This window comes from Bison bison, unplaced genomic scaffold (assembly GCF_000754665.1).
Source record: "Bison bison bison isolate TAMUID 2011002044 unplaced genomic scaffold, Bison_UMD1.0 scf7180017864533, whole genome shotgun sequence".
Classification (NCBI taxonomy): Eukaryota; Metazoa; Chordata; class Mammalia; order Artiodactyla; family Bovidae; genus Bison; species Bison bison.
In genome coordinates, this window is record NW_011495082.1 from 19,335,989 (window position 1) to 19,362,334 (window position 26,346).

Sequence of the window (26,346 nt, forward strand, 5' to 3'; positions counted from 1 at the left end):
CCACACTGATTCTTTAGCTAATATTCTACTAAACATTAAGATGTAGATGTAAGCAATCTTTCGGAATTACTGAAAATATTACATGGAATTAATATTTTATTAAATCATTTATTGAATTCATTTATTCAATAAATAAATAAAATGTATTTAATAAAATCATTTATTTTATTCAATCATATATATTCTTTTTCATTGGTATTTTTATTACTATAGGCAAAACTCTGAAGAGAGAGATTTCCTGGTCAAAATGTATGATTAATTTTAATTTTAATATACTTAAGTCACAATTATTCCTTGGGAGGCTTCACAATATCTAACTCTCATGTCAATGACAGAATCTCTTTCCCTTAATTCTATAGCTACTTCTAATTTCTTTCTTTTGAAGAATCAACAAATTAAAAAATGTATCTCTTTTTCCCTTCAATTTACAGTAGCCTAGCTTCTAGAGACGGAGAAAGCAATGGTACCCCACTCCAGTACTCTTGCTTGGAAAATCCCATGGACGGAGGAGCCTGTTAGGCTGCAATCCATGGGGTTGCTAAGAGTCGGACACGACTGAGCGACTTCACTTTCTCTTTTCACTTTCATGCATTGGAGAAGGAAATAGCAACCCACTCCAGTGTTCTTGCCTGGAGAATCCCAGGAATGGGGGAGCCTGGTGGGCTGCCGTCTATGGGGTCGCACAGAGTCGGACACGACTGAAGTGACTTAGCATAGCATAGCTTCTAGGGAAGTTACACATTTTAAGTTTGAATAGCAAATACTTTCCTTTTATTTAGCTGACACTGCTAAAAGCCGATCATCTTAATAACTAAAAGGGAGTGTTTGAATTAATTAGAATTCATATACTGCTACTCCTTTCAGTGAAAACAATAATATTAAAATGTTAAATTTTATATTTTCATTATTATATTTTAATCTTTGAACAAATCTTATTTTACAAATGAGATAAAATTACATATTCATCCTATCTTCAGGAAGGTAAAATTTAATTATTTCAGGTTTTATTATAGTAACCAAACTGTAATACTATCTATGCATATAAGGATTTTATTTCTCTCTCCTCTTTATATCAGTAGTCTATTAAGAACTGGAAAATATAAAATTCTGTTTAGTAATAAGCATCTTTGTATATGTGTTTTGCTTATATTAAAATTTTCTGAATGCTGTTTTTCCAAATTCTTTTCCTACATTCCCTTTCTCTCTTTCATATTTAAGTACTCTGAACATAACCAGGATATTAACACGATCTTAAATTTATGAACTATGTTATAATTAAAATATTTATAATTGACACTCATCTCAGATATTATGCTGAATAAACTTTAAAATTTTAAGAAAGCAATTTCTGGTATTTAGGACTATTATATTTTGGAAATTAATAAACATTTTGACAAGAGTTTGCCACTCTTTCAGGGTCAAAAGCATAGGCAAATTGCATATAGTGAAAAACTGCATTAATGGAAAAGAAGTGGCAGGTTTTTAAGGTTACATTTTGTGGAAATTCTAATACTGTTTTAGAAAGCTTGAATAAATAAACTGTCAGAAACACATGTCTTCTCAGAGTTATTGGCTTCTTATAATCTACCAGTATCAGTATTAGCATACTAATTTGCATGATTTTCAAGCTCCTATCATGGGCTGCAAAATCACTGTGGACAGTGACTTCAGCCACAAAATTAAAAGACACTTGTTTCTTGGATGGAGATCTATGACAATCTAGACAGTGTATTCAAAAGCAGAGACATCACTTTGCTGACAAAGGTCCATGTAGTCAAAGCTAGGTTTTTCCAGCAGTCATCTATGAACGTGGGAGTTGGACCACAAAGAAGACCGAGCACCAGAGAACTGATGCTTTTGAATTTTGGTGCTGGAGAAGACTCTTGAGAGCCCCTTGGACAGCAAGGAGATCAAACCAATCAAACCAGCATACCCTGAATATTCACTGGAAGGACTGATGCTGAAGCTGAAGCCCCAATACTTTGGGCACCTGATATGAAGCACTGACTCATTGGAAAAGACTCTGATGTTGGGAAAGGTTGACAGCTGGAGGAGAAGGCAGTGACAGAGGATGAAATGGTTGGATGGCATCACCGACTCAATGGATATGAGTTTGAGGAATCTCTGGGAGATAGTGAAGGACAGCAAAATCTGGTGTGCTGCAGTCCTTGTGGTCACAAAGAGTCAGACACAACTCAGAGATTGAACAACAAAAACAAGTACTCTTGCTGCTTGGCCATAGCCATCAAGTGAATACTTATCTAACTGAATTATGAAGAAACATGTCACTTCTCATATATACATGTGTGAAGAGGAGATGATCCAGATCGAAGCTCTTGATCCATTCTCACTGTCCTTCCTCCCTGCAAAGTGGCCTACCAGAGCTCGCCACGTGGCCTGTGGTGCCTAGGGTGGGAGTGGTTGGTTGGGAGACACTCAGTGGTCAGCATGGGACTTTTAGTATATTTATGAGAGATGGTGAGATTACTCGAGACTGCTTTTATACAGAAATTGGAGATTGGCACATCTATCTAGCCCAGCAAATGGAAAGGTTTTAATCATTTGGTGGCAGCAATACATCCCATTTTGTTAGACTTTCAGGGAAATCATTGTGTCCAAAAGGGTCAAGGGTCAAGTCTGGGCAGCGTGGTGGTCTGGACTGAGAGATGCAGGTAAGTGTGTCTCTGTGCCCTAACTGATCAGAGTCTCTAGTTCGCTTTGGTGATCAGAGTAGTCCGCCCACTGGGTTACTGTGTGCTAAGTGGCTTCAGTGGTGTCCAACTCTTTGTGATCAATGGACTGTAGACTTCCAGGCTCCTCTGTTCATGGGATTTCCCAGGTAATAGTACTAGAGTAGGTTGTCATTTCCTTCTCTAGGGTATCTTCATGGACCAGGGGTTGAACTTGCATCTCCTGCATTAGTAGGCAGATTCTTTACTGCTGAGCCACCAGGAAAGCCCCAGTAAAAGTGTGGTTTGCATAAAATGTTGAAGAAAAACAAAGTAAGTGAATGACTCAGAATTTAACAGATCACACTGATTTTTTCCCCTTATTCATGAAAAGTAAAACACACACACAAAAGAACTTGTCTTCTATCTTTAGGATGCATAGCTGCAGCTAAACATATATAGTAGAATGAAGAGTATCAGGGATATGGCCGTGTATTGATATATTCAATATGCTACTACACTTACTAGTCAGATACACACATATATTGGATCGTTTGCTATGTTTATTTAAACCAAGCATTTGAAGAAATGGGTGAAAGACAGAAGACTTTCCAAGCACAGTGTCATTGTGAGGCTTCTCCTTCGATTATTTTCTGTATATTCATTTATCCTGTGATTAGACATATGAATACCTGCCTAGTTCAGTTCAGTTCAGGCGTGTCTGACTCTTTGCAACCCCCTGGACTGCAGCATGCCAGGCCTCCCTGTCCATCACCAACTCCTGGAGTTTACTCAAACTCATGTCCATCGAGTCGGTTGTGCCATCCAACCATCTCATCCTCTGTTGTCCCCTTCTCTTCCTGACTTCCATCTTTCCCAGCATCAGGGTCTTTTCCAATAAGTCAGTCCGTTTTTCGAATATGTACTACTTACTCGTTCATTAGGGCTTCTCTGGTGGCTCAGGTGGTAAACTGTGTCCCTACCATGTGGGAGACACGGGTTTGATCCCTGAGTCAGGAAGATCCCCAGGAGGAGGAAATGGCAACCCACTCCAGTATTCTTGCCTGGAAAATCCCATGAAAAGAGGAGCCTGGTGGGCTATAGTCCATAGGGTCACACACGCACACAGACACAGACGCACAAATGCATTAATTAAAATGCTGGATTTGTGCCCCTTGTATTGAATTAAAGATATTTGACAGTTTGTGGTCTTTTAGCTCGCCATTTTATTTTCTTGTTCATCCCCTCATCATGCTTCTTCAATTGTATTTAAAATCAAATAGAGGGAGTTGGATCAAGATGGCATGGTAAGAGGATGCGGATCTCACCTTCACCAACAAACACACCAAAAATCCATCTACACATGGAAAGACTGCCATGGAGCACTAACTGGAAACAGAAGAATTCTTACACAATTAAACATGCAATAAAAATCTCCCAACAACTCAGTAGTGTCAGGGAAAAAAAAAAAAAAAAGGCCTATGGTAGGGACCTATGCCCCTGGGATGGATGTATAAGGTCCATACAAATGGACCATCACCCTGGGGAGTGAGAAGGTCAAGCCAGTCTGGGCACCCCACGTATGCAGGAGTCCAGTATGCAGGAGATGGTCCTCCTGGCCTGGTGAGAGACGATGAGATAGAAAGAAGGCTGGAGAAGCCTAGAGTCTGCTCCCCAGGAGGCACGCATGCCAACTTGCTGACAATCAGGGTGGAGAAAGCCTTGTGTTGTCAGTTGCCATCTTTCCAAATGTAGCTGTCTGGAGGGGTGAACACCCCAGCCCCGATCACTCCACAGCATAGCTGGGCCTGGGATCAGGGCAGAGACTCAGTCGAGCTGGCCAGAGACAGACTGGGGTGCCTGGTGGCCACTGCTAGATCACATACCAGGTGGTGAGTGTAGACACGGAGGACATTGTCAGCCTAAGGACCAGGTGGCACCCCAAAAGGATGCAGCAAGGGGGTACTGAAACTCAGGCAGCCAGGCCCTGGGGGAGGACTCATGTAGACAGGAAGAGACAGCCCTGAGGGCCTGGGGTGCAGCTGGGGTGGGCCACAAGGACCATGGTCAGGGTTCTTGGGAGTGCACGGTGGCTCCTCTCCCAGCAGAAGAGCCCGCCCTCCCCAGACGGCAGTGTGGTGCTAGACTGGGGACAGAAGGGTCCTGGGAAAAGTCTTCCACAGGGGTGGCCCCAATCTCTGGTGGCAGCCTGGCAACCTCAATCCTGAAGCCACAATACCACTTCCCCCAGTCCTCACCGATTCCATGGATGAACACAACAGAGAGGACGGCATAACCTTGGACAGCCTGCAAGCAGAACCATGGTCTGCACACTGATGGGACCCAGGACCTCTGTGACCACACGGACCTCACTTGCTTTAGCAACTGCCTGTGTGCAGCAGGGTACACACTCGAAGGCTTGGACCATGATCAAACCTGACCCTCGTGGGGGAGCAGACCCCATGCCTGACGGGGTGGCAATAGCCACGGTGTGGAGTGGAAACCCCACCCCACAGCAGCAGAAGCTATGGATACTACAATACCAACCACACCCGCTTCCAAGGGGAAAAGGGCCAGCTCACCTTGAGGAAGCACATGGCTGGGGTCCAAAACCAGCCCTTGCACCAAAAACATTGTACAAACACGGTCTACACAGAGATATTCCCTCAAAACAACATCCCTTCCAGACCAAAGTTGGTAACTCTTTCTCCTAAATTTATAGCAACATAGAAAGTTAAGAAAATGACAAAGCAGAGAAGTATGCCCAATTCAAAGAACCAGAGAAATCCCCTGAAAGAGCAAATCATGAAAAAGAGCTCACTAGTTTACTAGACCCTGAGTTCAAAAGCAGGTGGTAAAAATGGTATCTCAGTTAAGAAAGATTATCAAGAGAATTGCAGAACACTGTAATAAGGAACAAGAAACAATAAAGATGTACCAATCAAAATTAGTTCAATTGCCATGATAAAAACAAACCTAGAAGCAATTACTAGAGGGCCAAATGACAGAGAAGAATGAACAGGTGATCTGGAAGATAGAATAATGGAAATCACTGAATCAAGAAAGCAGGCAGAGAGACAATTAAAAAAAATAGCAATTTGGGGATCTAAGAGATAAAATAAAATCTGAAAACTACACATGATAAGGGAAAGAGAGGAAAAAAAAAAGTGTTCAAAAATGTATTTGAAGAAATCACGGCTGAAAACTTCCCAAACCTAAATAAGAAAACAGATATCCAAGTACCAGAAGCACAGAGGATCCCAAACAAGTTGAATCCAAACAGACTCATACCAAGACAAATCATATAAAATCGCAAAAGTTAAAGAGAAGATTCTAAAGACAGTAAGAGAAAAACAAAATCAATTGTAGGGGAACCCCGGTAAAGCTATCAGCTGATGACAGAAACTGCAGGCCAGAAGGGAGTATCATGATATATTCTTGAAAGTCTTGAAAGGGGAAAATCTGCAACCTAGGATACTCTACCTAGCAAGATTATGCAATGGAGAAAAGACAGTCTTTTCAAAAATGATGTTGGGAAAGCTGGACAGCTGCATGTAAATCAAAGCAGTTAGAACACTTCCTAACTTCATTTGTACTTCCAGAAACAAAAGTAAACTCAAAATGGTTTAAAGGCCAAACTTAAGACATGACACAATGAAAATCCTAGCAGAATACACAGGCAAAAAATCTTGGACATAAATCATGGCAATATTTTCTTAGATTAGTCTCCCCAGGCAAAAGAAATAAAAGCAAAAAGAAGTAAATGGCACCTAATCAAATTTATAAGTTTTCACACAGCAAAGGAAACCATTAACCAAACAGAAAGACACCAATGGAATGGGAGAAAGTATTTGCAAATGATGTGACCAACAGGAGTTAATACCTTATATATATAAACAGCTCATACAACTGGATATCAAATAAACAATCCAGCCAAAAATGGGCAGAAGACCTAAACAGATATTTTTCCAAAGGACTCATAGATGGTCAACAGACACATGAAAAGATGCTACTTAACGTCACTACTTAATAGAGAAATGCAAATCAAAACCACTTCACATGGGTCAGTCCTGTTCAGTTCAGTCAGTCAGTCAGTCACGTCCAACTCTTTGCGACCCCATGGACTGCAGCACACCAAACCTCCCTGTCCATCACCAACTCCCGGAGTTTACTCAAACTCATGTCCATCGAGTCGCTGATGCCATCCAGTCATCTCATCCTCTGTCATCCCCTTCTCCTCCCGCCTTCAATCTTTCCCAGCATCAGGATCTTTTCAAATGAGTCAACTCTTCACATCAGGTGGCCACAGTATTGGAATTTCAGCTTTAGCATCAGTCCTTCCAATGAATATTCCGGACTGATTTCCTTCAGGATGGACTGGTTGAATCTCCTTGCTGTTCAAGGAACTCTCAAGAGTCTTCTCCAGCAACAGTTCAAACGCATCAATTCTTCAGCACTTAGCTTTCTTTATTGTCCAACTCTCACATGCATAATGACTACTGGAAAAACCATAGGTCAGAATGGCTATAATGGAAAGTTTACAAATAATAAATGCTCAGAGCATGTGTAGTAAAGAGGACTCTCCTACACTGTTAGTGGAAATGGAAATTGCTGCGGCCACTTTGGGAAATAGTATGGAGGTCTTTAAATATCTAAAAATAGAGTTACCGTATGATTCGACATCATTCCCATGCCTCGTTATTTATCTGGAAAAATGAAGACACTAATTTGATAATATACCTGCACCCCCAACATTCACAGCAACACTGTTTACAATAGCCAAACATGAAAACAACTCAAATGCCCATTAGCTGATTGGCTTAATAAAATGTGACATACATCATCTGCTAATGGGCATTTGAGTTTTTTCCATGTCTTGACTATTGTAAATAGTACTGCTATGAATGTTGGGGTGCATGTATCTTTTAGAATTAGGGTCTTTGTTTTTCCAGATGGATAACCAGGAGTGAATGCTGGATTGTATGGTAACTGTATTTTTAGATTTTTAAGGGACCTCCATACTGTTTTCCATAGTGACTGAACATATATTTAGATAAATGAATCACTTTGCTCTATACCTGAAGCACAACATTGCAATCAACTATAAATCAATAAAAACATCAAATAGACATTAAACCTTATTTATTTTTCTTTGAGAGTATGAGATAAAGTTAATAAGCACATAATCACACACACGGACATAAAGAAAAAGGTTTAGATAAGCCGTATGAGTTCCAAAAGTTTTAGAGAACAGGACTTTGGAGGACATACAGAATTTATCTCTTTTCGTCTTGGCACAGCAATTTTCTTTCATGAATCTATCAAATGTGAGAAAAAATAAAGTTCTAACTTTTACAGTCAGCTCCCCAACCAATTTGTAATGCAATTTTGAGGGAGGTTTGTGTTCATTGCTTTTCAGGGTCTTACTAATTAAACTGTTTACCAGATACTGCTTTGAAGACTATATCAGTTTAAAGTATAATATTTGTATTGAAAATCTAAACATTTCCACTTGGAAATAGGAAGACCAGAAAATCTGTTTGAAAATCCACAGGAATAGTGATCAAGTCCTGAGATAACTTTGGAATGGACAAGTGGAAAGGAACCTCATTCTAAGGCTATCTACACCAATCTAAAGATACTTAGGAAAGATTTTGATGCTGATAGTTTTTCAACAAAGTAACTGTGATGATGTCTATAATAAACAAATTCATCTGGTAATTGGAGGCAAAATGAACCTCATTATGGAAATAAATCTGCATTATTTTTGGTGTGATTGGATTGGGAAAGCTTTGTAACAGTATGTTGCTGTTCACAAGAGCAAAACAACTCAATTCATCCACTTGCAGAGGAAAATATTATCTGTCCGGAAGTGGCAAGAGGGTTTAACTGAGCTCGAAAATATTCCTGCCTGAATGTGAAGCTTGAAGCTTTAGTGTGAATGTGTGTGGTCCCACATGCACAGATGTCTGTGAACAAAGGAAAGAACCAGGGTCTAGCATTGCTGGAGTTTCAGCCAGTTCAGTTGAGGGATTCAGTCGTGTCTGACTCTTTGCGACCCCATGGACTGCAGCACACCAGGCTTCCCTGTCTATCACCAGCTCCCAGAGCTTGTTCAAATTCATGTCCATCCAGTTGGTGATGCCATGCAATCATGTTTCAGTAGGGTAGAAAAATTCTAAAATGTATTTGAGAATCAGTGAGGAACTGTCTATTTCTCTGTATATTACTCATAAAGTACAACTGATTAAAGAATTTGATGCTTAACAAGAGTTATTCTTAGAATTGTAATTTTTGAATTAGAATATTAGAATCAAGGACAGGGCAAATATAGGACATACTTATAAGACTGACATGTCAACACATAGGTACATAGATGGTAAATACTTCAGAGTCCCTATTCATAAACTCAAAATATGGCTCTAAGATTCTTAAAAGCCAAAGGAAAATGCATTTTATTGTGTGACTTTCTAGTCTTTCCTGACTTCCAGGTGGAAATGTTAAAGTTTTGTATATAAATATTATACATTAAACTGATATAGTCTTCAAAGCAGATTGGGTTTATAATACTGATTAATGTAATTAACTGGAGAATGAGAAACTGTCCCAAAGACATATAGAAACTGTCCCCCAAATTCTTCAGTCATCACCATCAATCTTGAAAATTCTCACAGTCCTACAGCAAAGATAGGTGAAAACTTAAGAAGCATTATTTGTGTCAATGAAATCAAAACTGATCTGAAAGAATATGGACATTGTTTTAAAGCCTGAATGCACTAGACCAACCAAAGTCAGTCAAGAGGAGCAAAACCCCATGGCTCCATTCAGAAAAGATAATATGGGTAAATCGAGTAGTCTTTATGTCTGGAATAGATAGTATAAGCCACTAGGATCTCACCACTCAGTACAGCATAGAGTATACTCAAAGCATCAGAGATACTCCTGATTGAGCCAGAAGACACTGCCATGTTGGCCCAGATCAAAAGGAAATGGGAAACCAAACCTACTGGTGCTGAGACACTCCCTCCTTTCAAAGCCCTTGACTCCTGCTTCCAGTCCACCTTGGCCTCAGATAGTCTACAAAGAGTAATGATCAGTGATGCACCTAGAGCTCCTTGTCTCTCAGGGGGATTCATAGGCCTTAATCACCTTATTCTGAGTACACCTTATTCTGGGAAAGGGTGGGGGGACTCAAACTGTATGGTTCTATTGATTACAGACACCAAGTCACCACTGAGCCTGCTCTTGTTGTGTCTGACTCTTTGCGATCCCCAGGACTCTAGCCCATCGGCCCCTTTGTCCATGGGATTTCCCAGGTAAGAATACTGGGGTGGGTTTCCATTTCCTCCTCCAGGGGATCTTCCTGACACAGGGATCAAACTGGTACCTTCTGCATCTCCTGCATTGGCAGGAAGGTTCTTTACCACTGAGCCACCTGGTTGGGGGAACTAAAATTTAACTGGTGAATTTGAGATCAGAGTCACAGCAGGGGAGAGAAACTGAAGCCATTTTGTGCGTGAAAGTGAAAGTTGCTCAGTTGTGTCCAAGTCTTTGTGATCCCATGGACTGTATAGTCCATGGAATTCTACAGGCCAAAATACTGGAGTGGGTAGCCTTTCCCTTCTTCAGGGGATCTTCCCAATCCAGAGACTGAACCCAGGTCTCCCACATTGCAAGTGGATTCTTTACCAGCTGATCCACAAGGGAAGCCCAAGAATACTGGAGTGGGTAGCCTATCCCTTCTCCAGAGGGTCTTCCCAACCCAGGGATTGAACCAGGGTCTCCCCCATTGCAGGCAGATTCGTTACCAACTGAGCTATCCAGGAAGCCCATCTCATGCGTAAAGTGAAGTCGCTCAGTCCTATCTGACTCTTTGTGACCCCATGGACTGTAGCCCACCTCTCTCCTCCCTCTCCTCCATCCATGGGATTTTCCAGGCAAGAGTACTGGAGTGGGTTGCCATTTCCTTCTCCAGGGGATCTTCCTGACCCAGGGATCGAACCTGGGTCTCCAGCATTGTAGACAGACATTTTACCATCTGAGCCACCAGGGAAGTCATATGTGGGGACCTTTAGAAAGAGTCATGCACTATTGTGACTTCTGCTGAATTTTGAATTGTGATCAATGTTTTACATGCTTATAAAAAGAATGTTCATAAAGGTCAGAGGGGATCCTCCTGATTGGAAATAATTTAATGTGAAGAAGTTAGTGGGATATGTAAATCACTTCCAAACCACCTTCCTGTCCCTTCTCTGATGACCCAACAAAGTAATATAGAATGCCAGGGAGAGGAGGGGAAACACAGCCTTGATTAGTACTTAACATCAGCAGGAATAACCAGAGATGAACTATTTCAACACAACCATCATGATGCCAGTGAAAAATGCTCATGGGATCTGAAGACTTACACTAGGTTACTGTCAACTGAATTTAGTCCTTTCACTCTAGAGAGAGAGAGACACACACACACACAAAGGGAGGTCTTAAGAGAGAAAGGCAGAAGTCGGCAACAAACAGCAGATCAGCAGGGCAGGGATGAGCAGAACACAGATATCAGTAAAATACAGGTTCTAGAATCAGCAAAGGTGGGTTTGAATCCCAGATTTCTATACACAGATTTACATCGGTTTATGCAAGCTAGTTAATTTTCAAGACATCTGTTTTCTCATTCAATCTGTTGAGAGGCTAATCCTTAGTATACAAGATTGCTGTAAAGATTAAATGTGCAGCAACGTAACTAGGTTGAAGAAAGCATGTCTGGTTCCTGTAAGGGACATATACAATTGAATGACTGAAACAAGGAACGTTGACCATTTTCATCCTGTCAGCCTCAGGATAACTTGGTTATCCCACCTCATCTCTTGAAAGCATCAGACTTAGAGTGGGTATTAAAGAAGACATTTCTCTTACTAATATTAATATATTTAATAATAGAAATATTGGAGTGATGTCAACTATTAAGACTGAAGAGAAAAATAAAACCTAGAATATGATGATTTCTGTGTGATAAAATAAAAGTTGAAAGAAAATTAACTTTTAAATTTATATTAAAAGTAAGAGGATAACAGGAAAGAAATGGCTGTTGCTTAAGTATGTTATAATGCTATTAAATGATATGAATTGGAATAATGCAGTTCAATTCACATTGTGCTAGTTATTTATAAGAATGGTTATGTTATATTTTAATTTATGTAATTATATTAAAAAGAGAAGATTGATATTCAAGGTAGTTGAAATTTTAAAAGAGGATACTGCACTTCTCCATGTGTCCATGTTTTATATATACTGTGTAAAACATCATAATAAAACTATTTAAATCATGGGTTTCTTTTGCAATTTAAATGGGATAAGGTTCTTATAGTCATGTCAGTAACAAAACAAAAGAGACTCTAAAGTTTCCAAGAATCCCAGAAACCACAAGTGATTTATCTCCAAATACTAAGATAAATATAATATCTACTTCATGAGATTCTGGTGACAATGAATGATATAATACATGTCAAGTATTGGCGATAGCACTGACATGGTAAGAACTTACTTGGTGTTGTTTACTGATATGTTTGGTATGGCTTATAAATCCTTATCTATAATTTCTGAGACGTAATGAAGAATAGATGAGGTATTTCATGTCAGAATGTGAGTTAACATGACAATTAAAAAAAATTTTTTTTTTTTTACTGTATGATGATTGCTTTACAGAATTTTGTTGTTTTCTGTCAAACCTCAACATGAACCAGCCATAGGGATACATATATCCCCTCCCTCTTGAGCCTCCCTCCCATCTCCTCCCCATCCCACCCCTCTAAGTTGATACAGAGCCCCTGTTTGAGTCCTCTGAGTCATACAGCAAATTCCCGTTGGCTATCTATTTTACATGCGGTAAGGTAAGTTTCCATGTTACTCTCTCCATACATCTCACCCTCTTCTCCCCTCTCTCCCATGTCCATAAGTCTGGTCTCTATCTCTGTTTCTCTATTGCTGCTTTGCAAATAAATTCATCAATACCATCTTTCTATATTCCATATATATACATTAGTATACAATATTTCTCTATTTCTGACTTACTTTATCCTGTATAACAGGTTCTAGGTTTGTCCACCTCTTTAGACTCACTCTTTTTTATGGATGAGTAATATTCCATTGTGTATATGTACCACTACTCCTTTATCCATTCATCCATTTGCTGTATGGCTCTGGAAGCTTGAACAGGGCCTCTGTATCATCTAACATGACAATTTTTCACAGAAGAAGATAAATTTATTAAATATACACTAATTAATCTGAGGCTGATATTCACAAAAAAAATGGATATGCTTATAGAATGTAATCTATACGATAAAAGTTATATAACTACAAATTTGGACATCTTTAGGTTTTAATTAACCTATAAAAGGCATGACACACTTGTCATTTTGAGTATAGGGTAGTGGTCCAAATGATGCCTCTGAATTCAGACTATTCAAATTCAACCCCTAGCTCCACTGATATCAAAAAGCATTACCTCTAGTAAACAATAAATCTACTGGTCCCTCAGTATCATCTATGATATGAAAGCAATACAGGTACCTACTAAATTTTCCAGTGAGATTTAAAACAGTGCTGGCATAGAAGTACCCAGTAAATGTAAGCTTTTTTGGGTTATTTTTCAGAACTATTATAAAATATTTTGATAAAGTTCCTCTAGATTTTTGTAGATAGGACCAGAAGTGACACTAACTTTTTAAATTTTCAGTCAGTTCAGTTCAGTTCAGTCGCTCGGTCGTGTCCGACTCTTTGCAACCCCATGAACTGCAGCACGCCAGGCCTCCCTGCCCATCACCAACTCTTGGAGTTCACTCAAACTCACGTCGATCGAGTCAGTGAAGCCGTCCAGCCATCTCATCCTCTGTCGTCCCCTTCTCCTCCTGCCCCCAATGCCTCCCAGCATCAGAGTCTTTTCCAACGAGTCAACACTTCGCATGAGGTGGCCAAAGTACTGGAGTTTCAGCTTTAGCATCATTCCTTCCAAAGAAGGACTGATCTCCTTTAGAATGGACTGGTTGGATCTCCTTGCAGCCCAAGGGACTCTCAAGAGTCTTCTCCAACATCACAGTTCAAAAGCATCAGTTCTTCAGTGCTCAGCTTTCTTCACAGCCCAACTCTCTGGAGTTTCAGCTTTAGCATCATTCCTTCCAAAGAAGGACTGATCTCCTTTAGAATGGACTGGTTGGATCTCCTTGCAGCCCAAGGGACTCTCAAGAGTCTTCTCCAACATCACAGTTCAAAAGCATCAGTTCTTCAGTGCTCAGCTTTCTTCACAGCCCAACTCTCTGGAGTTTCAGCTTTAGCATCATTCCTTCCAAAGAAGGACTGATCTCCTTTAGAATGGACTGGTTGGATCTCCTTGCAGCCCAAGGGACTCTCAAGAGTCTTCTCCAACATCACAGTTCAAAAGCATCAGTTCTTCAGTGCTCAGCTTTCTTCACAGCCCAACTCTCTGGAGTTTCAGCTTTAGCATCATTCCTTCCAAAGAAGGACTGATCTCCTTTAGAATGGACTGGTTGGATCTCCTTGCAGCCCAAGGGACTCTCAAGAGTCTTCTCCAACATCACAGTTCAAAAGCATCAGTTCTTCAGTGCTCAGCTTTCTTCACAGCCCAACTCTCTGGAGTTTCAGCTTTAGCATCATTCCTTCCAAAGAAGGACTGATCTCCTTTAGAATGGACTGGTTGGATCTCCTTGCAGCCCAAGGGACTCTCAAGAGTCTTCTCCAACATCACAGTTCAAAAGCATCAGTTCTTCAGTGCTCAGCTTTCTTCACAGCCCAACTCTCTGGAGTTTCAGCTTTAGCATCATTCCTTCCAAAGAAGGACTGATCTCCTTTAGAATGGACTGGTTGGATCTCCTTGCAGCCCAAGGGACTCTCAAGAGTCTTCTCCAACATCACAGTTCAAAAGCATCAGTTCTTCAGTGCTCAGCTTTCTTCACAGCCCAACTCTCTGGAGTTTCAGCTTTAGCATCATTCCTTCCAAAGAAGGACTGATCTCCTTTAGAATGGACTGGTTGGATCTCCTTGCAGCCCAAGGGACTCTCAAGAGTCTTCTCCAACATCACAGTTCAAAAGCATCAGTTCTTCAGTGCTCAGCTTTCTTCACAGCCCAACTCTCTGGAGTTTCAGCTTTAGCATCATTCCTTCCAAAGAAGGACTGATCTCCTTTAGAATGGACTGGTTGGATCTCCTTGCAGCCCAAGGGACTCTCAAGAGTCTTCTCCAACATCACAGTTCAAAAGCATCAATTCTTCAGTGCTCAGCTTTCTTCACAGCCCAACTCTCACATCCATACATGACCACTGGAAAAACCATAGCCTTGACTAGACGGACCTTTGTTGGCAAAGTAATGCCTCTGCTTTTGAATATGCTACCTAGGTTGGTCATAACCTTCCTTCCAAGGAGTAAGCGTCTTTTCATTTCATGGCTGCAATCACCATCTGCAGTGACTTTGGAGCCCTGCAAAAATCAAGTCTGACACTAATTCCACTGTTTCCCCATCTATTTCCCATGAAGTGATGGGACCTGATGCCATGATCTTCGTTTTCTGAATGTTGAGCTTTAAGCCAACTTTTTCACTCTCCACTTTCACTTTCATCAAGAGTCTTTTTAGTTTCTCTTCACTTTTTTAAATTTTAGTACTCATAATCCCAGCCTTTGGCTTCTAATTAATTGTAAATTACTCAGATATATGCAGATGACATCACCCTTAGGGCAGAAAGTGTAGAGGAACTAAAGAGCTTCTTGATAAAGGTGAAAGAGGAGAGTGAAAAAGCTGACTTAAAACTCAATCTTTGCTTTATCACAATGGGTTTGCTGCCAGGACACAGGTGTTGTAAAAACCACCCTTAAACCTAAGCAAAATCGGGAAAGGAAAAAACCCACATACCCACATTGGGCACGTAGCTTCAGGGAGGTCTACCACGACTGACCATCCAGTCTACAAATGTGGCGGGATTGACAAGAGAACAGTGGAAAAGTTCGAGAAGGAGGCTGCTGAGGTGGGAGGATTCCTTCAAGTACGCCTAGGTCTTGGACAAACTGAAAGCTGAACGTGCATGGTATCACCATTGCTATCTCCCTGTGGAAATCTGGGACCAGCAAGTTCTGTGTTACCATCATTGATGCCCCCGGACACAGAGACTTCATCAAAAACGTGATTACAGGCACCTCCCAGGCTGACTGTGCTGTCCTGACTGTTGCTGCTGGTGCTGGTGAATTTGAGGCTGGCATCTCCAAGAGCGGGCATGAGCATGCCCTTCTGGCCTGCACTCTGGGTGTGAAACAACTAATTGTTGGAGTTAAAATGGGTTCCATGGAGCCACCCTACAGCCAGAAGAGATACGAGGAAATTGTTAAGGAAGTCTGCGCCTACATTAAGAAAATTGTCTATAGTCCTGACACCGTAGCTTTGTGCCAGTTCCTGGCTGGAATGGTGATAACATGCCAGAGCCAAGTGCTAACAGCAATCATGGTTCAAGGGATGGAAAGTCACCTGTAAGGATGGCAATGCCCATGGAACCACCCTGCTTGAAGCTCTGGAGTGCATCCTGCCACCAACTCACCCAACAGACAGACACTTGCGTTTGCCCCTCCAAGATGTCTATGAAATTGGTGGTATTTGTACTGTCCCTGTGGGTTGTGTGGAGACTGATGTTCTCAAACCTCGCATGGGGGTCACCTTTGCTCCAGTCACTGTAATGACTGAGATGAAGTCTGCAGAAATGCACCATGAAGCACTGAGTGAAGCCATTCCTGGGGACAATGTGGGCTTCCATGTCAAGAACGTGTCTGTCAAAGATGTTCGTCATGGCAACATGGCTAGTGACAGCAAAAATGACCCACCAATGGAAGCCTCTGGCTTCACAGCCCAGCTGATTATTTTGAACCATCCAGGCCAGATCAGTGCAGGATATGCACCTGTGCTGGACTGTCACAGAGCTCACATTGCTTGCAAGTTTGCTGAGCTGAAGGGGAAGATTGATTGTTGTTCTGGAAAAAGCTGGAAGATGGCCCTAAATCCTCGAAATCGGGCGATGCTGCCGTCGTTGATATGGTTCCCGGCAAGCCCATGTGTGTCGAGAGCTTCTCTGACTCTCCTCCCCTGGGCCGTTTTGCTGTGCGTGACATGAGACAGACGGTCGCTGTGGGTATCATCAAAGCAGTGAGCAAGAAGGCAGCTGGAGCTGGCGAGGTCACCAAGTCTGCCCAGAAAGCTCAGAAGGAAGGTTGAATGAATATTATCCCCAATACCTGCCACCCCAAGTCTTAATCAGTGGTGGAAGTATGGTCTCAGAACTGTTTGTCTCAATGGGCCATTTAAGTTTAATAGCCAAAGACTGGTTAATAACAATGCATTGTAAAACCTTCAGAAGGAAAGGAGAATATTTTTGTGGACCATATGTTTTGTGTGTGGCAGTTTAAGTTATTAGTTTTTAAAATCAGTATTTTTTAATGAAAACAACTTGACCAAAAATCTGTCACAGAATTTGAGACCCATTAAAAACAGTTTAATGAGAAAAAAAAGAAAAAAAGCAACTCAACCTTCAGAAAACTAAGATCATGGCATCCAGTTCAATCACTTCATGGCAAATAGATGGGGGAAAAGTGGAAACAGTGACAGACTTTTATTTTGAGGGGCTCCAAAATCACTGCAGATGGTGACTGCAGCCATGAAATTAAAAGATGTTTACTCCTTGGAAGAAGATCTATGACAAACTTAGACCACATATTAAAAAGCAGAGACATTATTACTTTGCTGCTGCTGCTGCTAAGTCACTTCAGTCGTGTTCGACTCTGTGGGACCCCATAGATGGCAGCCCACCAGGCTCCCCTGACCCTGGGATTCTCCAGGCAAAAACACTGGAGTGGGTTGCCATTTCCTTCTCCAATGCATGAAAGTGAAAAGTGAAAGTGAAATCTCTCAGTCGTGTCCGACTCTTTGCGACCCCATGGACTGCAGCCTACCAGGCTCCTCCATCCATGGGATTTTCCAGGCAAGAGTACTGAAGTGGGTTGCCATTGCCTTCTCTGTTACTTTGTTGACAAAGGTCCATATCATCAGAGTTACGATTTTTTGAGTAGTCATGTATGGATGTGAGAGTTGGACCATAAAGAAGGCTGAGTGCTTTTGAACTGTGGTGTTGGAGAAGACTCTTGAGAGTCTCTTGGACTGCAAGGAGATCCAACCAGTCAATCCTAAAGGGAATCAATCCTGAATATTAATTGGAAGGACTGATCTTGAAGCTAAAGCTCTAACACTTTGGTCATCTGATGAGAAGAACCTACTCACTGGAAAAAAAAATCCTGATTCTTGGAGATTGAAGGTGGGAAGAGAAGGGAATGACAGAGGATGAGTTGGTTGGATGACATCACCAACTCGATGGACATGAGTCTGAGCAAACTCCAGGAGAGAGTGAAGTACAGGGAAGCCTGAGTTGGGAAGATTCCTGGAGGAGGGCATAGCAACCCACTCCATTATTATTGCCTGGAGACTCTCTGTGAATAGAAGAGCCTGGTGGGCTACAGTCCTTGGGGTCATAGAGAGAATGACTAAGCAGAGAGCAGCCTGACGGTCTGCAGTCTATGGGTCGCATAGAGTTGGGCATGACTGAGTGACCACCACCACCACCACTCTGAGATAGAGCTCTTATTTTCCTGCTCACTTTTCCCCATCCATTTTTAGACCTTTTTAAATAAATGTATACATACATATATTTTTTAATATATATTTTTGTATGTGTTAGTTGCTCAGTTGTATCCAACTCTTTGCAACACAATGGATGTGGACAGTAGCCCACCAGATTCCTCTGTCCATGGGATTCTCCAGGCAAAAATAAAGGAATGAGTAGCCATCCCTTTCTCCAGGGAATCTTCCTGACCCAGGGATCAAATCCTCTTCTGCATTGGCAGATGGATTCTCTATCACTGAGCCACCAAAGAAACCTTTAAATGTGTGTGTGTATTTTTTTATAATATATATATATTTTGAACAGATTTCAAAAATCTAGTTTTAAACAGAGTTGATCGGGTGGTCAGAAAAAAAAAAAAAGAACACATTTGCATTTTAAGACTTTTCATCTCATCCATTAGCCACATAACTATATAATTAGATCAAAACTGCAATTATTGTAGAGTCACAGAACTACAGGGTCTTAAATACTACTTGGAAATCTGTATTAATGAATTTCAGAAACAATTCTGTTATGATTTAAATTTTACAGTGTTTCACCCTAGCATATCATTGGAAGAATTTGTCTTTGAAGAAAGGGGCTATATCCCAGCTTCAGCTTGCTGAGGCTATTATTGAGTTGCTCCCAAGGATAAATTCTAAGATGTAAAATAAAGATGTAACTTGTCATCCAACTTGGATAACTTGGAGACTGGGGACACTACACTGAGATAATGAAAGTAAACTGGGGTGATCTGGAGGTAAGTGGAAGGATGCTAAATCTTCTATTGTGCATTGAACACTAGCAACAACTAGTAGCCTATGATGTAATTATTTAAAAAGTTTTCTCCTTTAGTTTTATGCATAAAACTATTACAGCCTCCCAAATAAATATTTGTATATTTTCCCCACCATTATATTTACCTATTGGTAGCCTGCTGAGTGTCTAAATCAAGAACTTTCTCTCAGAAACAAATCAAAATTGCTATGTGTAAAGTTTTAATTTTCCAGTTCCAAAGCTTAGAAGAACCAATAAGCATACGATCAATTTTAATTTAAATTGAAACCCACAGCTGTATTTACTGTAGATGGTCTTTCAGGGAACTGAATCTAATATAATTTCTTCACTTATCTAATCATATTGAAGGGATGTTTTGGCCAACTTGTTACAAGGAGAATGTGTAATGAAATAGGAAGAGATGATGTTATGTTTTATGATGTTTCATATTGTTCTGTTACTCTTCGATTTGGAGAAGTAGTGAGTCATTTGGATTAAACATGTCAGAGTATATAATGACTGCTGATAATAATACAAGTAAAACCTGACATTGTGGCTCTGAATGAAATTTCAGGCAATGCTGTTACAGATGCCCACACGTGTAGTACCCTGTCAAGCTCTTGGACATAATTAGACACATAACTCACTTAAATTACAATATGAAGCTTTCCTCCTCCCCTCAGAGTATGTGTGATTCTGCTGTTTTATACCAAGGGCTTAATAGACTGTTTCAATATGAAATCTGGAAAAAAAAGATCTATCCTTTTGTGTGTGTGTGTGTGTGTGTGTGTGTGATAAAGTTTTATTGAAGTATAAAGGAGATAGAGAAGCTTCTGACATAGGCATCAGAAGGGGGCAGAAAGAGTACCCGCCTGCTAGTCTTCAGCTGGATGTTATATAGTCACTAGCAGTCTGTTAATGAAAGAAAGGAATGTCTTAAAATTCAGAATGGCACCAGGCCCCTCACCCATAAGATGCATTTTGGGATAGTCTTGGCGCCAAATGGTTTATCCTGGGCCATAAAATGATTTACTTATTTGATTTAGGTTTGTCCTACAGACTTTCAGGAATAAAGCACTATATCAGGGGGCTAAAGAGGGGATTGACTGCAAAACTTAAAAAGCTTTAAAACTTTGCTAATGGAATGAAAGAGCAACCTATCATTTAGAGAGAAAAAAAAAAAGCTGGTAGAAATGATAGATAAATGGTAGGTAGTCAATAGGTAAATTAACTGATTAATAGACAGGGACAGACCTAAAGAATGTTGGTTCTCAGTGCTTACCATAACTGCCACTAGACATGTAGTATTAAAAACGCATAGCTCTAATGAGTTACCATACCAAACAATGGAAAAACTTAGGAAGATCTGGGCTATTTCCAGAATAACAGTGGCAATTCACAATCGTACGGGGAAGAGTCATCTTTAAGAGTCAGAGGTTAAGAAGGTCATTCTTTTAGGATGGAAAGAATTTGTCACCGAGGAAGTTGAGTTTATCATAAGGATTTAATTGATCCTAGATGGAGAGAGGATTACCAATTTAGGTTATATTTTATAAATATTAATGATTGTACCTGGCAGATCCAGATCCATAAAAATGAATCAATGTCTTTTTCACATAATATGATTTCTTTTAATTTTAATATTACTGCTAAATAAAAAGAAATGGTTTGAAAAAATGCATACCTAAATGAGCTAAACATAAATTCACAGAATCATAACTCTATATGTTTTTTCCTCCTCCTCCCTGTTCTTCTTTCCTCCCTCCACAAAGCACTTAACCTGTAAATTTGACTGTTTTCTCACTAGGACTAGACATTGATACATATGAAATGGTTTTCTAAAACCAAAACTATATTCATGGAATAATACAAACGTACAAGAGCAAAATTCTATGAAAACATACTTGACTTACTTGGAAAATAAACTTTAATTTTAAAAATAGGGATATTGAATTTAATTTACAATAGGCAGGACTCTCTAGCTAAATATTGACTCAGATAATAAATGGATTTATCTTACATTAAAAAAATAATAACTTGGGCCACTGAATGCAAGGTCGATTCAGGAGTATATATAGAGCCATCCCAGGGGTTTCTATTACATCTCTGAAATTCATGCAGAATTTTTCTGGTGTTCCCTTCTAACTCTGCCATCGTTTTCAACTCTTTTGTCAGAGTTCTTTCTTATTAAAGACCTGAGAAACCCAGGAGAGGAGAGTTAAGTTCCAGAGTCTGGAGGCCAGACTCAGATATGACACTAAATTACAGGGGGCTTTGGGGAGACAAAGATAGTCGGGGTAGGCTGAGACGGTTGAGGGATTTTTGTATGTTTTGAATAATTTTCTTCTAAGTGTATTGTATTGTGGGTAAATTTATCTTTTTTTTGATACATTTATCTGAATGTTTTACTTTCAGATACAGCTTTAGTTTAAGAAAAGCATTTAGGGAAATTCCTTTCACTCTATTCCATCCTCCAGGTCCTACTAGGAAGCTGGGTTTCTAGGTGGGGTAGAGTTGAGAAGTGAAAGTTGGGGAATTTTTTTTTTCCCAGAAAGGATGTGAGGTGAGAGAAAATGTTTTAAATCATCTTCTGTTATATTACTTTTGTAGATACCCTGGAAAAATCAATTTGTATCGCAGACAAAGGCTTCTTTGTTTTTCCACCTCTATGCTCTATGGTGGGGAATACGTAAGAATTGGAAGGTGCACTAGATGAGCTTCTGAATAAATGTTACAATATGGATGAAGTGCCAAATAATTGAACAAAAAATTCCAGAAGTGTATATGTTAAAGTGTATCACTAACTTAAATTTCAGGAAATGTCATCTAATATATAGTGTCAGAAAGCAGATCTGTAGTTTTCTGAGACAGAAAGACAATTAGGGAAGAGGAAAGGGAAGGATTTCAAGGGGGCACAATAAACTTTGGGTGATGATGCGTATGTTAATTACAGTGATTATTTTGTCAATTTTGAGGACATATGTATGCATCAAAACTAATCAAATTATACACTTTAAATGTTTGTTTATTGTATGCTAGTTTTATCTGGTAAACTATTATATTAAAATAATAGATATAATAAGGAATTGAAAACAATTAGAATGATACTAGAAACAGTTATAACAAAAACTTTGCATGCCCATTTTTGAGATGTATGAAAGAACCCAAACAAAATTAATGTTCTATTAGGCAAACATGGTTTTCAGACTTATGCCATTTTCACAGTACTAATGTTATGGATACAGTTTTATAACTGCTTTTCCATTTTCTATATTTCATGTTAACATTCTAATGGAACACTGAAGCCAGTTTATATTTCTTAGATGAAATGATTAACTGTGGACCTCTTTTAATCTAAGATTTTTTGTTTAGTTCTTTAACTCTTTAGCCTGCAAAATATACTTATATAGAACAGAGTTTTATTGTTTTAGCTTATAGTTTTTTTTCTGTTTGACATTTCCTAACCATATCTGAAACCATAACTGTATTATCAATTTTTAGTAAGTAACTTGAAAAATAAAACTGATTTTGACTAGAAGATCCAACTTTCCTCAGTGAGATTTCCCAGGCAAGAATACAGGAGTGGGTTGAGATTACTTTCTCCAGGCGATCTTGCCAACCCAGGGATCAATCCTAGGTCTCCTGTATTGGCAGGCAGATTCTTAACCACGGAACCCCCAGCAAGCCCCTGCTATTTTAAACTGGGCTATTATTTAAAGTTCCCTTCCACTCTTGTATATTTGCTTTCTTATATATGATTTTTGAAGTAATGCTTTGGAACATTGTAGATAAATCCTCCTTTATCTCAACCTATTACATCAGAATCCATTTTGAAGTCAACACACACAGATCTTCACAATTACTGGATCTGTGTGTGGGCTCAGTCTCTTCAGTTGTTTCTGACTCTTTGCAACTCCCTGGACTGTAGCCCACCAGGCTCCTCTGTCCATGGGATTCTCCAGGCAAGAATACTGGAGTGGGTTGCCATTTCCTCCTCCAGGGGATCTTCCCAACCCAGGGATAGGACCGTGTTTTCTGTGCCTCCTGCATTGTGGGTTCTTTACCATTAGCGCCACCATGGCCAGAGTCAATTAGTTTCTCGTTCAAAATTTGAACTTAATCATGTTTTGAGTTTGACATTTTTACAGATTAAATTTGAATGCAAATCTCTAGGCAATGATTCCAAGACCTCAGACTAAAAGAATTCATCTCAGTGGGAAGATATCTAAGCAACACAATGTTTGTCTCATTTGAAATCTGCAAAAATAAAGTCAACCAAACAACAATAAAAAAAAAAATCCTCAAACGTCTACCCCTTCAAGTTTCGACAGTCCCTTTTCAACAAAGCATGGTAAAAATGCAGAACACGGAGGTAAAACAATTGAAACTCATATCAGAATAGATCAGCATGTTGCAGAGACTGAGAAAATGCTACAAGCTCCCAGCTGGGAAAACTTGTAATTGCAACCAGCCAGAACATTGATATAGAGATAGCAAAATTACTAACAAGGGAAAAAGAAAATTTAGGAGACAAATAGAGGAAGCGTTTTCCTATGTATGACAAGAACCCTAGTAAATATGACAAAGTGCTCGTCAAAAGCAGAATGTTGAACTGGCGTGAAGAAAATATAAAATTGATTACTACAATGACAAGCCACATAAAATGCCATAATAACAGCACAGGAACTCATTTCAAATAAAAGTGAAATAAAAACACTCTTCCAAATTAAGGGGGGAAAATGTGAACAAAACTAAACTTCTTCCTTAGGGCAATTCTGTAACCATTGTCAAAAGCAATCAAGACTAATGGTAACATTATCATAATACAAGAATACATATGGCTCTAGGGATTTCTTCAATATATACATCTACAGCCCCAGCTCCTGAAACATCAGGAAAACAGCAATCTAGGAGCTAATATCCCGTTACAGTAGAAGACAAACAAAGCTATGTGATAAATTCATTTCTAAGCCAAAAAGTTTCTCTTCCTTGACTCAGCCATACCAAAATACAGGGAGGCAGAAATATACTTCAGTTAACGTATTCAGGATGGCAACATTATGTATATAGATGTCGACTCAAAAACTTATCAAAAAAAAAAAAAAAAACTTATCATTGCAGTTATTTATCAATGAATTTTTGTTCTAAAGTCAGAGAATTAAGTTAGGAAAGCTCTAGATCTCATGACAATGGTTATCCCAAAAAAGTTGTTCAGCTAAAAAAAAATAAAAAATTGCCTAGGTCTATAAGTGATTGTGAAATATATTATCTGCTGAGTATGAAGACTCTTGCTGTCTTTAGAATTGCCTACTGCTTAATCTAACCAGTCATATTCTATTGGACAAGATATCTTTTGTTAGAGGGTAGCATTGGTACTGATTATTAGCAATGGATGTATACAGCATTTTCCACTCATTGGAAAAGACTCTGATGCTGGGAGGGTTTGGGGGCAGGAGGAAAAGGGGACGACAGAGGATGAGATGGCTGGATGGCATCACCGACTCGATGGAGGTGAGTTTGAGTGAACTCCGGGAGTTGGTGATGGACAGGGAAGCCTGGCGTGCTGTGATTCATGGGGTCACAAAGAGTCGGACACGACTGAGCGACTGAACTGAACTGAACTGAACAGTAGATGCATGAATAATACTGTCCGGTATCAGGTGGGATAGTCCACATTGGTGTAGGTTCTCCTGGCCTTCAAATTTTGTTGGTTCCCAAATCAACAAATAGGACACTAGCCAGGAAGCGGATAAGAAGGACTGCGTGGGATCCTGGCAGCCTTGCCGAGAGAACGCCTCTGTGAATCAAATAGTGAACGCTGCACTTGTACCCTGGTATTCACGTGGCCCTTTGCCAAAATTCTGCCTCATGTTAGTGCTTGTCTTTTGTTTGTTTTGTTGCTGTTTTGGAGAAGCTATTTAGACCACCTTCCACAAGCATGAGAAAACAGTCCACCACAATGGGTAGGCTCGTTGGTATTTAAAACACACAAAACTCTGAATACATGTTCAATTAGAAATCGCAAGGGTGCAAAAATTCTTCCTATTAATGCCTATTATACGTCATTTTATCATTTATTTTCTTTTTTTTAGCATGCCCATGTGTTTACTACTCAAGTGATTTCACATTTATGCATTCAAAAGTGGTGACAGTGAAGCCGCTCAGTCGTGTCCGACTCTTGGCAACCCCATGGACAGTAATCTGTTAGGCTCCTCTGTCCATGGGATTCTCCAGGCAAGAATATGGGAATGGGTTGCCATTTCCTTCTCCAGGGGATTTTCCCAACCGAGGGATCGAACCAGTGTTTCCTGCATTGAAGGCAGACGCTTTACGGTCCGAGCCACCAGGCAAGTCCTATTGGCATTCAAAATTCTTCCTCAAATTTATTCATCTATGAGATCTAAAAATCTCTGGGATAAAAAATGGCAAAAAAATAAGATACAAATAGAAAATAAAATTCCTCATCAAAATAATTTTATTAAAACAAAAAAATATATTTTTGGTAAAGTGTTCTATATGATTAAATACATTTTAATTTCTCACTGCTACTATTGACTAAAAATGCATCTTTATCCACTCTGTATCCACATCCCTACTTCAAATTTAGGAATTTATTCCAATGAAATAATTTTGAAAATGTCAAGTACCTAAGGATTTGTCATAAATGATGAAGAATTTGTACAATGACATGCCACAGATATAAATGATATATTACAAAGTAATCTATAAACCAAAAAATTGACAAATATGGAATTATAGTTCCAATAGAGTTTTGAAAATCAAGTCACCTCCTCTAAATCTTACAGAAATAAACTTCTCACTTACTGTTATTTAAACTTTACCTATCATGTCTAATTCCAGCTACCATCCATACATGACCCTAAACTATACTAATAATTTATTAATCAATTCCAGATTTGTTAATTTAGTCAGATTTTGGATTATTGGTTACTTTTATTCATATGATTTTACTTTTCACTTTATTTCTGGAAAGCTTGATAAAAATTAAATGTTACTTTTTGTGATTCAAGTTACACAATAATATTTTGTCTCATATTAATAAAGAATGTGCATTTTGCCAAAAAGGAATTGCAGTATTTATTTTATATGTGATATAAATACTTTCATTTGCATGACCAGACAGATTTTTGAGTAAAAATTTCTGTAATTTAAATGTTTCTACAAATACTTTCAGTTCAGTT

At 39.5% G+C, this 26,346-nt stretch overlaps 1 pseudogene; it reads left to right on the forward strand.

Moving 5' to 3' along the window:
* Positions 1–4,990: 4,990 nt before the first annotated feature.
* Positions 4,991–16,929, forward strand: LOC104982590 (annotated as a pseudogene).
* The last annotated feature ends 9,417 nt before the right edge of the window (positions 16,930–26,346 follow it).